Source organism: Mastomys coucha, unplaced genomic scaffold (genome assembly GCF_008632895.1).
Source record: "Mastomys coucha isolate ucsf_1 unplaced genomic scaffold, UCSF_Mcou_1 pScaffold5, whole genome shotgun sequence".
NCBI lineage: Eukaryota > Metazoa > Chordata > Mammalia > Rodentia > Muridae > Mastomys > Mastomys coucha.
The window spans coordinates 68,042,100-68,051,250 of NW_022196911.1; the positions used below are offsets into that span (position 1 = coordinate 68,042,100).

Below are 9,151 nucleotides of genomic sequence, written 5' to 3' on the forward strand. Positions count from 1 at the left end.
GCCCTGGCTGTCCTGGAACTCACTCTGTAGACCAGGCTGGCCTCAAACTCAGAGATCCACCTGCCTCTCCCTCCCAAGCGCTGGGACTAAAGGCGTGCGCCACCACCCGGCTCTTATTCTTGATTATCAAGAATGCGTGATGTGTAGGTACGAGTTCAAGCTTCTAGCACCCATGCAAGAGCCTATAGCTACAAGTGTCTGTAACACCAGCATAGATGAGGATGGGGACAGGTTTACATCTGGATCCCTGGATTTACTTGGATAACCCCTCTAGCCAAGTGGAAACGGGGAGCTTTAGTTCAGGTTCATTGAGAGACCCTGTCTCAAGAGAGTAGAGAAAGGCTCTTTGCATCCTTTTAAACCCTAAGCATGTGAAGGTATGGGTCCACAAACCCTCATACATTTCATTCACACAACCACCACCGACAAATAATACTACATACACAAAATATCCAGTTATTAATTGGAATGATTTTTTTTTATTATGTTTGATGTTTGTGGGTTCAAGCATGCTACATCATGCATATGGTAGTTCAAGGACAACTTTTTAGAGTCTTTGTTTTCCCTTCCACCTATGTGTTGGATGTTAGATATTACATTTAGGCCATCAGGCTTATATGGCAAATGCTTTTATCCAGTGATCCCCTCTAGTCCTAGAGTATCAGTTCTCAACCTTTGGGAGTTGGGTGGCTCAAGCTAGCCTTTCACAGGGCCACTGAAAGCCATCAGAAAACATAGATACTCATGATTTATAACAGTAACAAAATTATAGTTATGAAGTGGCAATGAAAATAATTTTATGGTTGGAGGTTACAATAGGAGAAACTGTATTGAAGGGTCACAGCATTAAGAAGGTTGAGGACCACTGTCTTTGCAAGATGTGTTTGGCAAAAGCCAATGTGTAAGAAACCGAACTATACAGTAAAAACCAGTCACTTAGGAAGCAAACAAAAGATAGCCATTTCACTAAAGGAGAAATAGATACAAATGAAAAGATGTTTGGTATCCGTAGACATTTGTCAGTAGCCATTAGGGAAATGCAAATTGAAAGCACAATAAGATATTACCACATAACTATTAGAATAGCTAAAATTAAGATGTGTGTAGACGGAGTCTGGAGAGATGGCTCAGCGGTTAAGAGCACTGACTGTTCTTCTGAAGGTCCTGAGTTCAAATCCCAGCAACCACATGGTGGCTCACAACCACCTGTAATGAGATCTGACGCCCTCTTCTGGTGTGTCTGAAGACAGCTACAGTGAATTATGCTGGAGCGAGTGGGGCTGGAGCGAGCAGGCCAGCAGAGGTCCTGAGTTCAATTCCCAGCAGCCACACACATGATGGATCATGGCCATCTGTACAGCTACAGTGTACTCATACACATAAAATAAATAAAATACTTTTTTTTGAAAAAAAAAAAAAGATGTGTGTAGACATAGTCACCAAATGTTGGCAAAGATACTAAGAAAATCTTTTAGCCGGTCAGTGGTGGTGCACGCCTTTAAACCCAGCACTTGGGAGGCAGAGGCTGGTGGATTTCTGAGTTCGAGGCCAGCCCAGAGCTATACTGAGAAACCCTGTCTCAAAAAACAAAACAAAACAAAACAAAAAAGAAAATCTTTTATGTATTACTGGTGGGAATATGGAGTGGTACATTCATAGAAAATCTTTTGTAGTTCTTTTCTTTCCCCCTTCTACTTCCCATGTGCTGGGGGTTCTTGTAGCCATTTTAGACTTATTATTTTATGTTAATGAGTATACTTTCCCTGTTTTCAGACACTAGAAGAGGGCACGGGATCCCATTTACAAATGGTTCTGAGCCATCATGTGGTTGCTGGGAATTGAACTCAGGATCTCTGAAAGAATAGTCCGTGCTCTTAACTTCTGAGCAATCTTTCCAGCCCCCTCTTGTAGACATTTTAAACCTTTAATTTTAAATTAAATTTTTGTTTGTATGTGTTTGGGCACATGTGCCATGATATGCTTGTGGGGGTCAGAGGGCTAACTTGCTGGATGGAGTCTCTTTTCTCCCTACTATGCAGGTCTCTAGAATCAAACTGATGTCTCTAGAATCAAACTGATGTCCATTTAGCCATCTAGCTGGCTCCTAGTCTACTTTTTGTTTCTTGTCTTTGTTTTTGGCCTTTTTCAGACAGGGTTTCTCTGTGTAGCCTTGGCTGTTTTGGAACTCACTCTGTAATCAGGCTGGCCTCGAACTTACAGAGTCATCTGCCTTTGTCTCCTGAGTGCTATTATGCTATTATGCCCTGGCTTCTTTCCACTTCTTGTGATTAGTGCAGTTGTAAATATGTATATGCAAATATCTTAAGACTCTGCTTTTATTTCTTTTTTGTCTGTATTCACAAATATGGCTGCTTTATTATTTTTTGGGACAGGTCCTCACTATATAGCCTTAGCTGGCTAGAACTCATCATGTATACCAGGAAAGAAATCTACCTGTCTCTCTGCTTCTTGAATGCTGGGATTAAAGATGTGTACCACATCAACAAGTCTTGTCTTAATTTTTATTAGCTTTATTTTTGAAGAATATAAGGTTTCAGTAAAGCTGAGTAGTAGATACTATTTCCAATATGTTTCCTTTCTTAGGAGTAAACAGGTTCTTCCATGATTGATCTGTATCATCTACCAGAATATAGTTAACATTTGTTATTAAGAATAGTTTACAGGAAGTTCGAGATAACTGCACAGATGCAGCCAGTGTTTCCGAGTAGCCACCAAGATGGCTGAAGTGGAGGAGAAGTGGATCTTCTGAAAATTCAACTGCCATGGTTGGATCTGGACCAATTGCTGGACATGTCATATGAGCAGCAGATGCAGTTGTACAGTGCCTTCCAGAGGTAGTGGAAGCAGCACTTGTACTACTCAAGTGTTTGAGAAGACCAAGTAGGAGGTACTACCCATGGAGAAGCCTGAGGTGGTGAAGATCTACTTGAGGGACATAATCATCCTACCAGAGATGGTATGCAACATGGTGGGCTTATACAATGGCAAGAGCTTCAACCAGATGGAAATTAAACAGAAGTGATATGCCACTACTTGTTTGAGTTCTCCAATACCTTACATGCCTTTGAGGCACAGCTTACCTGGTATCAGTGCCACCTACACCAGCCTCATCCCCCTCAAGTAGCTGAGGCAAATAAAGACTCATGGTTAGTCCCTGGAGGGGAAAAAAAGAAAGACTGACTTACAGGTGGTGATTCAAGTAGTTCAACAGTGGCTGATTCCTAATGGAAAGGCCACAAATCCTGATAGTTATTCAGTTTACAAGACTAGCTGTCACAGCATTTCCAATCTAGCACTGGAGTCTAGGATTCCTAGAGAGTTGCTGGTCCTTAGTCTATATTGGAATCCTGACGAATAGATTTTAATGCCAGTGAAAGTATGGATCTAAAACAGGTTAGATAAAGTTCAACGAAGTCAAGCAGGCAAAAAAGCAAAAACTTACTCCTTATGTGTCCTTTTATATGGGGCATAAGATTTGTGGTGGATCTTCTCACTTAAAAAAATGGTCAAGAAAATTCCTCACAGGCATGTCCAGCTGCTTGTGTTTTATTTTACTTCAGATGTAATCAGTTGACAACCAAGATGAATCATCACAGATTTACCCTTTGACTTTTAGACCCATGAATCCTAAATTTAAGAAAAACGATACTATATTTCGGATGGTGAGTCAAAGCATATACCACCTTCAGGAGAACCCTGGCCCTCCCTATATGTGTCTTTAAAAGGCCATTCCACTGTTTTAACAGGCCAGCTGTTCAGGATGGTGGCAAACATAAGAAGCAGTGTATTATATGAGATGGCTAGTGAAGTGAAGTTCCTTGGTCAGAAGCAATGCTATGTGGAATACCATGGTGGTGGATAAAATATTCTATAATTCCATGGGTTTAGTTTTGGCAGAAGTTTTATATGCAGGAAGGCAAATCGAAAACCAGAATATGTCGTATTTCAGCAAGGACAAAACATTGCCTTTTCCACAATGGGAATGGTAGTCAGCTTGCCACTTGGTTGCTAGCTGGTCACCTAGGGAAGTAGTGTCATTGGACTTCGTGTTGGTCTCTGCTGCTGGCAGATCTCGCACTCAGCTGTAGTGGGAGCTAGTACAGCCTCAGAATACCTAGGATTGTAGAGATCATGGAGAGAAGTTGAGGCTTCAATCTATATGGCAGGGTTAGAGTCCCTGAAGAAAATAAACCTAGAAGAGGGTATTGGTGAAAGTGCAGCACAGTTGTAGTGGACATGCCAACATTTTGGAGATGCTTGTACTGTGAGATGATCAGGATAGCAGCAGCTATGGAGTGAAGCCAGTCTGAGTCTACAAGAAAAGCTGCATGTGCTGTGGATGACAGACAGCTGGATAAATGCTGCTGCCAAGGACCTCTGAAGCTCAGTGGATCCTGAGTGGGTCCCAGACATTTTGATTTGATTTGTAACTACCCTGATTCTGACCTCTTAAAGAAAGTATGTAACTTATTTTTTATTTTTATGTGAAGTTTTAGAGGGAATTTGAATATTTTAAAGAGACTGAATTTAAAGTTTGAATGTTTTGTTTTGTTTTTGTGACAGGGTTTCTCTGTCTAACCCTGGCTGTTCTGGAACTTGCCCTGTAGACCAGGCTGGCCTCAAGCTCAGAGATCAGCCTTCCTCTGCCTCCTAAATACTAAAGATGTGTGTGCCACCACCATCGTGTTCCCTTTTTTGATTTTTGAAATGGGCTATCCTGATCTAGGACTTGTTTATATTCCATGTTGCCTTCAAAACTTTTACTTTTTCTGCCCCAGCCATCCAACTGCTGAGACTACAGCTATGTGTTACCTTGTCCCACTCAGCTTTCTCTGTACTCTCATACTGGAAACAGGATGAAGCTCCATCTGGGAAGAGGGATATCTAACTCCCAGAATTCTTTTTTTTAAAATTTTTTTTATTTTTTTGGTTTTTCGAGACAGGGTTTCTCTGTGTAGCCTTGGCTGTCCTGGAACTCACTCTGTAGACCAGGCTCACTCTGTAGACTCAGAAATCCGCCTGCCTCTGCCTCCCAAGTGCGGTGCCACCACCGCCCGGCTAGAACTCACTCTGTAGGCCAAGCTGTTCTCGAACTCAGAGATCTGCCTGTCTCTAAAGGCAGGTGCCACCACCTCACAACCTGCATATTTTATTTTATACTTTGGGATAATCTCTGTGTTGAGAGTTTTCCAGGGATTGAAGAGTTGGGTCACATTATTGTGAAGGCTTGGCAAAATAAGTGTTGCTCTTTTTACCCATATTACCCTCTTCTGACTATCTTTTGTCAGCATATTATATAGACTCCCTTCTGAAGGCTTAGATTTTTCAAAACCTACTTTATCTAGGGTTCTTAAATGCTACAACCTCTCTTCTAACCCACCAACCAGAGGTAGGGGAAAAAGAAGGATAATAGGAAAGGGTATTATGTACCTTTTTAGAAGGTAGTTCCTTGGGGTGATTCCACTCTTATATCAGCAATCCATTTCAATAGCAAACACCAAATGTGAATCTGTAGTGGCAGCATGATCCAGCAGAAACATCAAGGCTCTGCCTAATTGGCACAAGTCAGGAAAGTGGCCAGAATGAGCTGAAATACCACGAGAAGTTCTTTTGTGTGTTTCTAAGACCAGCAAAGCATTGCAGGAGCTTAGCAATGCAAGAGTGTCCTCACTGTGGGATTCTATTTATATCCTTTCTAAACATCATGCACCCTCTGAAGTGTCTTGAAACAGACAGCAAAACATCATATGCATGTTCTCTCACATGACAGCTTCCAAAAAAAAAAAAGATTGAGACACAACCGAGTTGTTAAAGAAACCAGAAATTTCCCTTCTTCCTCCCTTTTATTTTCCAGATTAGTAGTTTGGTTTTCATCTTTGCTTGTTTTGTTATTTAGACTGACCATTTAAGTTTTCATTTTGACAATCATTTTAAATGTACTTTCTTCCCTTTTTCTTTCTTCCTTCCCTTCGCCTTTCATTTTGTCTCTCCCTCCCGCTCTGTCCCTACCACTCATTTGTATGCCTTATATGCATATGCATGGAGGTACAGGTCCATGCAGCAGAGGAGACTTATCTGGCATTTTCTTTATTGCTGTCTGGTTTATGTATCAGCCCTCGAGACGGTCTCTCACTAAATCTGAAGATTGAGGTCTCAGCTAGGCTAGTGAGCTCCTAATATTTCCTTTTCCTCACCTATTCTCCCCTCCATGTGTGGGTTACAAGCATATTTGGCTATGCCCTGTTTTTTTTTGTTTGTTTGTTTTGTTTTGTTTTGTTTTTGCACTCAGGTCCTTGAGTTGGCAGAAAAAGCACTTTCACATAATTGTGCAATCTCCCCAGTCCTCATTTCTAATTTCTTTTTAAAAGTTTGTTTATTGCATGTGTATATGGTGTGGGTGAACACATAAGTTTACATGTGTTCATTTCTTTCATTATTGATCTAGGGATCAAATTTTGCCAGGCATGTATGGCATGTCAGGACAGCTAGGAAACTGTATCAGAAATGAAAATGGGGAAACAACAACCAAAAGCCAAAATACCTGAAGTATATGCCCTACTCCATCCCCATCTTGATTGGTATACTCCCTTTTCCTCTCAGCCTTCCTCTAACTAGAATACTTTTCACTTACTGAGTGTATCATTCCAGGGAGTCCTTGGAGACTATTTATTTATGGGTCAAGCAATAAATATCATTGGAGTAAAAAGTGAGGTATTCTGACTTGTTTCCTTTAAAATGGTTCTTTCATAATTTCATTTTTTTTTTTTTTTTGAGGCAGGGTTTCTCTGTACTTGCTTTGTAGACCATGTTGGCCTCAAAGGTGTGTGCCACCACTTCTAGCTATTACTTTTTTTTTTTTTTTTAAGATAGGGGTTGTTTGTGTAGACCTGGCTGGCCAGGATCTAGCTCTGTACACAAGACTGGCCTTGAAGTCACAGAAATACATCTGACTCTGCTTCCCTAGCATTGAGATTAAAGGAGTGGGCCACCACCCCCTGGCTCAGCTATTATTTTTATTTGTGTGTATGTGTATAAATGCATTTATGTGTATTCATGTATATGCATTTGCCAGGTATTTGCATACCTGCAGAGGCCAGAAGAGGATGTCTGATCCTCTTTAGCTGAAATTATATAGGTGGAATTACCACTTTACAAGGGTGCTGGGAACTAGACACAGGTTCTGGAAGAGCAGCATGTGCCCTTAACCACTGAGCCTTCTTTCCAACCTACTTTTAGGTAAAATTTAACTCCATTGAGAGTTTTCTTAGTTATCTTAACAATGCTATGTTGAACTTCTACTTGCCTATCTGTCCTTAATTATAGAATGACAAGTAGAAAATTGTCCCTTTATCGAAGTAGTTTCCTTATTTGAATTGTCTTTGTTTGTTTTTTTGGTTTTTCGAGATAGGGTTTCTCTGTGTAGGCCTGGCTGTCCTGGAACTCACTCTATAGACTAGACTGGCCTTGAACTCAGAAATCTGCCTGCCTCTGCCTCCCAAGTGCTGGGGATTAAAGGCATGCACCACCACTGCCCGGCTCTTGAATTTTATGAGACACCGGTAAAAATGCTTTTGTTTAGTGCAAAAGACAGTCAACCTTTGTAATTGCTATACAATAGTAGAGAGAGTTGGGTAAAATATTGCTGTGGCATCTGAGGTGGGACAGAACAGTAAAGTTGAAATTGCCCACAGCACTTGAATGTTGCAAGATATTTGATCACACTGTGAACCCTCAAAGACTTTTGTTATTTACTAAAAAGACCTTGTTGTGATGTTTCTCAGCCCTAGCTCTACTCCAAGAGTTAAAGTCAGTCCTAGGTCAAGAGGCAGGGAGCAAGTAGTCAGCCCACAGGGAGTGAAAATAAGTAAGCAGGAAGGAGGAGGGTCTTTGAGTTGAAGGGTATTTAAGACAGTGTGGAGGAGAAAGCTTTTTCTTCTGGGATGCTAGTTGAAGAGGAATGTCAGTTGGGTGTTTGTTTTGCTACACACACACACACTTGGGTGTTTGTTTGTTTTGCTACACACACACACACACACACAAGTGAGGGTTGGACAGGGTTTTGTTTTTAGTTTTACATGAGAATAAAAGCAAAACCCTGTTCCAACCCTTGCTTGGGGACACTTAAAAGTGATCCAGCACACTTGGGTTGTGGAGATGGATCACCAGTCAATGCAGAACACTAAGCTCTTGAAAGTATCCATTGTTAATCCTAAGACTTCATTAGGGCTTTCAAGAAGATGTTTACCCTACGTTTACTTTAAGTAGGTCAGTTAGATTATATATAACTGCTTTATAGATCCTTGGCAGTGGATACAATTTGAGATTTCTTGCTGCCATATTCAGCTTTGCCAAGATTAAGTTTAGCTTTTCTTTTCCTTTTTATCCCTCCATCCCTCCCTTTTTCCCACCCCCGTCTTCCCCTCCCCCCCAAAGAATTGGCCAAAGGCTTTAACTAATCCATATTCTTATAAACCAGGAATTTTTTTGTAGTCTAGAGATCTGTGGATATGTTTGGGTAGAGACTGCAGTCTGAAAATCATTTAATTACTTTCATCAATATTGTCCACATATTTAAGAAAGTATTACTTAAAAAGGATGGGAGAAATGGCTCAATAGTTAAGGGTACTTATATTATATATTACATAGAGAGCCCCACATTTGCAGTACCCATGTGGGGGAGGGAGGCTCACAACTGTCTAACTCCAGTTCAAGGAGACCTGATGCCCTCTTCCAGGCTCCACTGGCACCGATATGATCTTTGACATACTATTTTAAAAGTATTGATTTAAAAATTAGCTTTCAAAGTAATAGGTTTTCTTAAAGCATCTTTAATACATATTTAGTTTGGGCTGATTCTCTGCCATATCTCTACCAACCTTTCTGCTCCCATCAGTCCGTCTGCGTTCATATCTTATGTTCCTATTGCCTCTCATCATGCTCTCATTTAAATACACATTTAGCAATTAGAAACTAAGATCTGAGCCAGGCGGTGGTGGCACATGCCTTTAGTCCCAGCACTTGGGAGGCAGAGGAAGTCAGATTTCTGAGTTAGAAGCCAGCCTGGTCTACAGAGTGAGTTCTAGGACAGCTGGGGCTACACAGAGAAACCCTGTCTTGAAAAACCAAAAAA

General features: G+C 41.0%; 1 protein-coding gene and 1 pseudogene across 1 annotated transcript in view; both read left to right on the forward strand.

Moving 5' to 3' along the window:
* The window catches only part of Ube2g1 (ubiquitin conjugating enzyme E2 G1), a 72,550-nt gene that overhangs the window by 8,709 nt on the left and 54,690 nt on the right, over positions 1 to 9,151 (forward strand). The gene's annotated exons all lie outside the window — the stretch shown is intronic.
* LOC116077900 lies at positions 2,191 to 4,572 on the forward strand (annotated as a pseudogene).